We start from the raw sequence: 8,697 nt of genomic DNA, 5'->3' as shown, positions 1-8,697 counted from the left end.
TAATCCTGAGGCTGCACAGAATGAGACAATACAAACCATTAAGAGAAAAGAGAAAATGGATTCAAACCACCATATTTTATTCCTGCAGCTCCTGGTGCAAAAAAAATGATCCTTTCAATTAAAAACAGTTAATTGAAAACAATAAATTGTGAGCTACATTCAGATAAGCTACAATAGTTATGTGGATTTGAGGAAATAGGATTAGGGGATTAGGGGACTGTAAAACTGGTTCTAATAGTCAATCAGGAATAGAACTGACCAGAGCTTAAGTTATGATCTGTCTGTTAAGAAAAATCCATGCTAGCAGGAAGCGTGGTCTGGAGACTGTAATGGAATGCTAAACTATATTATACAGTTCCGCCGTTAAGTGATGCTGTTTGTACAATACCTTATTTAAGCTACCCTCAGTCATACCTGGCAGAGCATTAAAGGACCTAATGAGGAACACATGGGGTGTGTACCAGGCTCAGAAGAAAGCTCTGTAGCCAGTCCATATCTCTTAAGGAACATGATGTGTTAGCAGTAGGATTAGTGGCAGAGGAGAACAGAGACAGAAGGAAGAAAGGGTTCAGGATCTCATTGACATGCCACTCTTCAATGTCCCAGAGAACTTCAAACTTTGACAAACCTTCACAATGTGTAAACTGAATACAGTATTTATTTTGCAAGAGTGTTCATTGCGAACAAGCTCCACAAGGAAACTGGAGACATATAGGTATTTTCTTTAATTTAAGCTATGGTAGATTATATCTTTAAATCCTTTGACTTTATTGAAAACAGTCACAAAGATGACTATGAAGGGGTTCTGGCTTTGTTTGCTACATATTTTATATTCCAGAGAAATGTGGTTTATGAAATAGCATGTTTTCAGCAGAGAATTCAGGAACCAGAGGAAAATTTTGAATATTTTATAACAGCTCTAAATACATTGGTTGAAAACTGTGATTTTTGGGGATGCAAAACAAGAAAATATCAGAAACAGGCTGGTTATTGGGTTAACAGATAGAAAGCTTTCACAGCAGCTACAATTGAAAACTGATTATACAGATTAGTCTGTATAGCCACAGCTATACAGAAAGTAAGACAGAATGGCAGGATTAATTAAAAAAAAAAGAACAGAAACTAGCTTAGAAGCAAAAAACAGACACTTGAGGGTTAAAAGTAATCATCATAAAACCCCTGAGGCAAGGAGAGAAAACTCCCAGGCCAAGAGGGCCAAATTCCAGCCAACACGCACAAGGTGTGGAAAAAGTAACATCCCAAGAGAGGATGCATGTTCATCCAGGAGCACATGGTGAAATAAATGCATGAAATGTGGACATTCTGCAGATGTTTGCCATACCACAGTTGTCATGGAGTTGACTCATATTACAGACAATCAAAAGCCACTATTTCTGGATTGAGTATTTGTGATGACACAGAGATTGCCTGGAGAGTGAAACTGAATATTCATGGCAAGAGTGTTTACTTTAGAATGGACTCAGAAGCAGATGTCACAGTCATCTCACAATCACCTTCAACCCCTCCCAGAGCTGAAGTCACCTGACACAACTCTGACCTGCCCTGGATGGATTATGAACTACATGGGTCAGTTCACCATGGAAACAAATTACAAAGACAAAAGCTTTGCATTCACAGTGCATGTGATCAAAGGATTACAGGCCAATGGACTTCTCAGCCACAGTGTGGCAACCATGATGGGCCTAGTGAGAAAGGTGGAGGAACTTGACAGAGGATTTGATAATGGACTTTTGAAAGGTGATCCAGTACAAATCAATGTAAAAGGAATGCTGAACTATACATTGTATAAACACCCCTATCAGGGAGACCTTGGAAGAGACCAGCTTCAAATTTATGCTAATTAATTACCCCGCTATTGTGGACTATTTTTATAGATATTCAGAAGTAATGTACTTGAAAGACGTAACATGTCACAGTGTTATCGAGAAACTGACATGCATTTTTGCTCATTTCGGTATTCCGGGGCAATTAGTGAGAGGCAACAGGCCACAATTCGCTGCACCAGAATTTAAGTCATTCCAAACTAAATATGATTTTGATCATATTACTAGCAGCCCACATTACCCACAAGCGAATAGAGAGGCTGAGAGGGCTGTCCAGACAACCAAGAAAATCCTATATCAGGAAGATTCATTCCTTGCTCTTCTGAGTTACGGATCAAACACCGACAGCGACCACTGGATATAGTACAGCACAACTCCTGAAGGGAAGACAACTCAGAACTACTGTTCCAACTTTGGGGGAAAACCTATTTCTAAAGGGGCCAGACATGAAAATAGTAGCCAAATTGGATAAAAAAGCTAAAAGAGCTTATGAACACTTTTACAATAGATGTCACTCAGAGAACTGCCGGGTCTAGAACCTGGGTGACCGTGTTCATGTCAAACTGGGTAGAGAAGAAAGAATAGATAACTTCAGCTGTCATGAAGAAAAATAAGTCAGTGCCCAGATCATATGTGATTGAGACCAACAGTGGAGAGTTCAACAGGAACAATTGACATCTACAGATAGTTCCTCAGAAAGAACAATCAACAGAGCAAACTCTACAGATGGTGGATACAGAACAAGACGACCACTCAAGGATTCCAAACTGACCACAGCCAGTCATTGCAACTAATGAACAGCCAGATAACAGCCTATGTGGTTACGTGTTTGGGTTATGTAATTAGAAAATCTGCATGATTAAGAGACACTTAACAGGCTGATTTGTACTGATCTTCAAAAGACAGTGTGATGGCGTCAATATTGTATATGGTAGGAATGTAGAACTGAAAGGGAGAGATGTAATGGAATTACTAAAATGTATGACACTGTTCAGCCACTAGGTGGCATGTTTTGTACAATACCTTATTTAAGCTAACCTCGGCCATGCCTGGCGGAGCATTCAAGGGTCTTATGATGAACACGTCTGGGGTGTACCAGGCTAAGAAGGAAGCTCTGTAGCTAGTCCATATTTGGTACGGGAACAAGACAGGGACTGTAAATGCTGAGATGTTCGGACATCAGTCTCTTCAAAGGGGCATTTCTGGTGAAAAAGGAAGAAGGGCACTTAAGGAGCTTTCCCATGGGGAGGGAAGGATGAAGTTAGAAACTCCATGTCCAGTATTAAGCTATCAGAAAGTGCCATGTTTCCTTCCTCCTACAGACTCTCTGGTCACTAAGTCAGCCTTGGCACCCCAGGGTTACTGCTTGAGAACAAACAAGGGACAAAGAGAAGATAGCAGGAAACCATAACACAATGGAGCCAACGCACATCAAGCAGAGTGTTGAAGGATGGAAAGGGCCAGCTGGCACTGAGGTGGGATTAAATTAAGCAATTATAATGCAGAAAGCAATGTCATGTGATGAGCACATGGCTGAGCTTGAGAGGTCATGGGTCACCAGACTGTTGTATTTAAACTGCACAGTTCTCACTGAGATTATCAGGAATCACAAAAGCACTTAGAGGAAGGGCAGCCTTGCGGTTAGTGCATTGGATTAGGCCTCAGGATCTCTGGGTTCAGTTCCCAGCTCAGCCAGAGACTATGTAACCTTGGTCATGTCACTTTACCACACTGCACTTCAATTCTCCAGCTACAAAATGGTGACTCTTCCTCCTCACTTTTGATTTGGACAATAAGCTCTTAGTATGTGTCTGTACAGCACCTAACACAGTGGGGCTCTGATTTGGGTTGGGATCCTTCAATACAAAAAAAGATGAAAACTAATTCCTTTGTGTTTATATCACTTCATATGCAGAGTTACTATCACTGTCCAAATCTAAACAAGTCATTTTAGCAAACCATTTTCCTCAGACATAGAACCCTAAGCCAATATCTCAATATCTGTATAACCTTTGAATTAACTGAAAGTAGCGAATCTTGCTTTTTGTGCCCATAGACAGCAACATGGTTGAACTAATAAGAAAGCAGCTGACTTAGCTTTTTCTTGAGAAAGATCTCTTATTTCAGATTTTGTCCTTTATTTTCACTTTAAGTATTGGTAACAAAAACAACAACAGTTGTCTGTTAGAGACCTCCTTGCATTCAAGTGTGTCTTCCGCAATTATCAGATTGTGCACATCATGCTGTTGTGAACCTTGAATTGTTTATATAATCCAGATAAAAGAGAGCACTGGCTAAAATCTGATGTTCTGTCAGATTTTAAATACATACTTGCATTTAGCTCTGTATGAGCCCCTAACTGACATCTCCATACCAACCATAAGAACTACAGTGGAACCTCAAAAAGAAAAGGAGTACTTGTGGCACCTTAGAGACTAACCAATTTATTTGAGCATGAGCTTTCGTGAGCTACAGCTCACTTCATCAGAGCTGTAGCTCACGAAAGCTCATGCTCAAATAAATTGGTTAGTCTCTAAGGTGCCACAAGTACTCCTTTTCTTTTTGCGAATACAGACTAACACGGCTGTTCCTGTGGAACCTCAGAATTACAAACTGACCAATTAACCACACACTTCATTTAGAACCAGAAGTATGCAATCAGGCAGCAGCAGAGACAAAAAAATAAATACATAAAGCAAATTCAGTGCAGTGCTGTGCTAAACGTAAACTACTAAAAAAATAAAGGGAAAGCAGCATTTTTCTTCTGCACAGTAAAGTTTCAAAGCTGTATTAGGTCAATGTTCAGTTGCAGACTTTTGAAAGCACAACCATAACACTTTGTTCAGAGTTTATGAACATTTCAGAGTTATGAACAACCTCCATTCCCGAGGTGTTCATAACTCTGAGCTTCTACTGTATAGACAATCTGGGTCTGACAAGAGTCACTGCATAGAGAGGAAAAACCTTTTCAAACTCTTGCTTTTTTTTCTTTATAGAATCATTTTGACAGATCTGTTATAAAATGTAATCCATCATCATTGGAAATCAATGTCATTATCACGAGAACATGTTGTTTTGGCTCTGAAATATGCACCCATATGGCCAAGGCAGGAGATGAACTATTGAATTAAAATCTTGCACTGCAGTTCCTTACTGCGTTGTTCCTCTGTACCAAAGTGTTTATGCAGAGAAACAAGCAGAGCTACTCTCTTGCTGGCTGGTACACATGCATACATGTGGGCTGTGAACTCATCAGTTTGAATAAATAAGCAAGGCTGAGCCTAGTCATTGCTTGAATGGCGACCTTTAGGGAAAACCCACAGGGCTACAGGAGGGAGCTGGCTAATTACATTCAATTTTCAGCTCTCTGTGCTTCTTGGTCTCCCAAGGGTGAGAGAGCAGTATTGCTGACCAAATGGTCCTTCTCATTCCATCTCTGACTTGTCTGAAAGCAGGAACACTAGTACTAATGCCAACTTGGGAGGATTGCTAGGCCAAAGGAGCTAATGTAAGTTCAGCATCCAAACCTTCTGAGCTCATCTCCATGAGGTCATGCCAGTTAGCATCCGATCTGCTAACACAGGAAGCGCACGCAGGGCAGGAATAGGTCACAGCCTGCAGCTCACATGCAGGCACCGTGTCGCCAGCTAATTACATTCTTTTAACCTAGGGAATAGAATTCCTGTGGTTTCACTCTGTGAACTCTGGTCTCACAAGTATTGTTTTTATTGCAGGGGCCTATAGAGGCTCCAGCTGAAATTGGAGTGCCACTGTGCTAGGTGCTGCACAAACATATTGAGAGACAATCTCTCACCACTTGAATTGTTTCCAGTCTAAAAATAGAAAAGATGGAAAAAAAAAACCCCAAGAGTGAAAGGGAGAACAAGTGACTTGTCCAGTCAGACACAATTCTCAGATTAAACCAGACATGCAGAGCCCCAGTCCAGGGTCAGGAGAGGGAGTAAAGCAAATGTTCTATTGATTTTAGCTAGCTGTTGTAGCCATGCATGGAATGAAATGTAACTATTCCAATCTGTGACTGATCCAGTTATAAGAGTTAGGCAAAACGTCAATTTGATGGTGTTGAAGATTTATTTGTTGCTTACAATTATTGGCTGTATAATTTTTGTAACTCTCACTCTGTAGATTGTTCATGAGAACTTTATTCTAATATCCAATATTTGAGCAGTGTTGGCTACTTTGAATCATAGAATATCAGGGTTGGAAGGGACCTCAGGAGGTCATCTAGTCCAACCCCCTGCTCAAAGCAGGACCAATCCCCAACTAAATCATCCCAGCCAGGGCTTTGTCAAGCTGGGCCTTAAAAACCTCTAAGGAAGGAGATTCCACCTCCTCCCTAGGTAACCCATTCCAGTGCTTCACCACCCTCCTAGTGAAAAAGTTTTTCCTAATATCCAACCTAAACCTCCCTCACTTCAACTTGAGACATTTACTCCTTGTTCTGTCATCTGCTACCACTGAGAACAGTCTAGATCCATCCTCTTTGGAACTCCCTTTCAGGTAGTTGAAAGCAACTATCAAATCTCCCCTCATTCTTCTCTTCTGCAGACTAAAAACAATCCCAGTTCCCTCAGCCTCTCCTCATAAGTCATGTGTTCTAGACCCCTAATCATTTTTGTTGCCCTCCGCTGGACTCTTTCCAATTTTTCCACATCCTTCTTGTAGTGTGGGGCCCAAAACGGGACACAGTACTCCAGATGAGGCCTCACCGATGTTGAATAGAGGGGAATGATCACATCCCTCAATCTGTTGGTAATGCCCCTATTTATACATCCCAAAATGCCATTGGCCTTCTTGGCAACAAGGGCACGCTGTTGACTCATATCCAGCTTCTCGTCCACTGTAATTCCTAGGTCCTTTTCTACAGAACTGCTGCCGAGCCATTCGGTCCCTAGTCTGTAGCGGTGCATAGGATTCTTCCGTCCTAAGCGCAGGCTGCACTTTCCTTGTTGAACTTCCTCAGATTTCTTTTGGCCCAATCCTCTAATTTGTCTAGGTCCCTTTGTATCCCATCCCTACCCTCCAGCGTATCTACCTCTCCTCCCAGTTTAGTGTCATCTCCAAACTTACTGAGGGTGCAATCCACACCATCCTCCAGATCATTAATGAAGATATTGAATAAATGTTTGAAAAAATGTTTTCCAGGATTTACCCAAACCTGGGAATTGCACATTCCCCTCAGCGACTGGTGAGAAGAGTGTTGCACTCAAGGTGCCAAGTTTCTTGACAAACAGTTCCGGGTGTATTTGAGTGGCTGCCTGTGAAGCATTCAAGGTCTCTTGTTTTATATCTTCTGGGGTAGTCTGAGACAGCATCACTTACAAATGCTCTGTCTGTGGACTCTTACTGATTCTCTCTCATGCATTCTAGGAGCTCCACTGAGCAACATTTCTACTAGGCCTTTTCCATCTTACAACAGTCCCTTTTTCTCAGACTTTGTTTCCCTGAGGCAAAGGAGGCTGTTTCCAGTTCAATTAAAAGAAGGCTAATGGAGGGGGCAGAGCATCCCTGTGGTCAGATGCCCCCTCCATCCCCCAACATCCAGCACTGTAGAGTCACAGATTCTGGCTGTGATAACTACAGGGAAGAGCTTCTCCCCACAGTACACAAACAAACCGCCTGCTCCAGCAGGATGGTGGAGCCTGGAGGAAAGTAGTAATCATGTGTTTAAGGTGCTTCTCTGCAGGGACATTTTAGGCAACATTACAATAGTCCCAACAATTAAAGGATTATTCAAAAGTACAGGAAAAAAACAAACCCATTTACATGAAATCAAAAAACAGAGCTAGAAATGGGGCTGAACACTGATTAAAGGAGCTGATTCACTTGAAGAGTGATGAAGTGCCGAGCCAGGCCTTGGAGACAGAAATGTGGACAGTGCTCACTCAGGACGAAGGGGAAACACCTACACGCAAATGAAGGCTGATTTGCACTGCAGAACGGACACAACCAGAAAACAGAAGGCATTGCTAGAAAAAGCAAATGACCTTGGCACTAATTTTCAGCATTGCCTTTTATTTTTGCAGATAGCTGCATATGAACAAGAGCTTTCTCCACTGACACCCAGATTTCAGGTGTAGGATATTTATTTATGTAGGTTATTACAGTAGTGCCAAAGGGCCCCATGGCGATAGGCACTGAACAGACACAGAGCAGCAGATGGGCCATTTCCTGAAGACGTTACAATACAACCAGACCAGGCAGACACAAGGTGAGGGAAGGGGCAGAACACGCCAGCAGCGTGAACAATGGGAAGGCAGCAAACATCATGTTAGTGCCGCAACGTGGGAGGCAGAGAGGGACGAGCTAAACAGGAAGTGGGGGAGAGGGTAAGAGGGCAGGTGTGGCGGTGAAGAGACTGACTGGGGGAGGGTTGGAGCAGAGCAACCAGGGCAGAGAAATCCAGTCACACAGCTCGCTGAATGCCCAGAGGAGGGGGTAGGGCTGCTGGACTGGGCCGGATGAAATGCAGGAGGGAGCTATGCTCCAGCACGACCCCCCCCAGTGTTCCCGCTGACGCACGCGCACTGAGAGCCAAGCCCAGAGGTGCTTTCCGCCCCCCCTCACGCCGACGTGCCAGCAGGGTACAGAGCCGTGCCAGAGGAGCAACGCAAGAGGCTGAACTTGACTCTTCCTGCCCCCCACATGGTGCCGGGGAGCTGAGAGGAGCCAGCAGGAGTGTGCTGAGCTCGCGGGGGGGGGGGGGGGGGTGTCAGTGTCTTTCCCCGACATGGCGGAGCCACCTTCTTCCTGGCTGCTCCATGGGGCCCCAGCTCTCTGGGGAGGGGAGCGGGTCCAATGGACAGGAGGCTAGAGCCTCACCAGCACCTAC

The sequence above is a fragment of the Caretta caretta genome, chromosome 6 (assembly GCF_965140235.1).
Source record: "Caretta caretta isolate rCarCar2 chromosome 6, rCarCar1.hap1, whole genome shotgun sequence".
Lineage (NCBI taxonomy): Eukaryota > Metazoa > Chordata > Testudines > Cheloniidae > Caretta > Caretta caretta.
Note: the sequence above shows the minus strand (reverse complement) of the source record.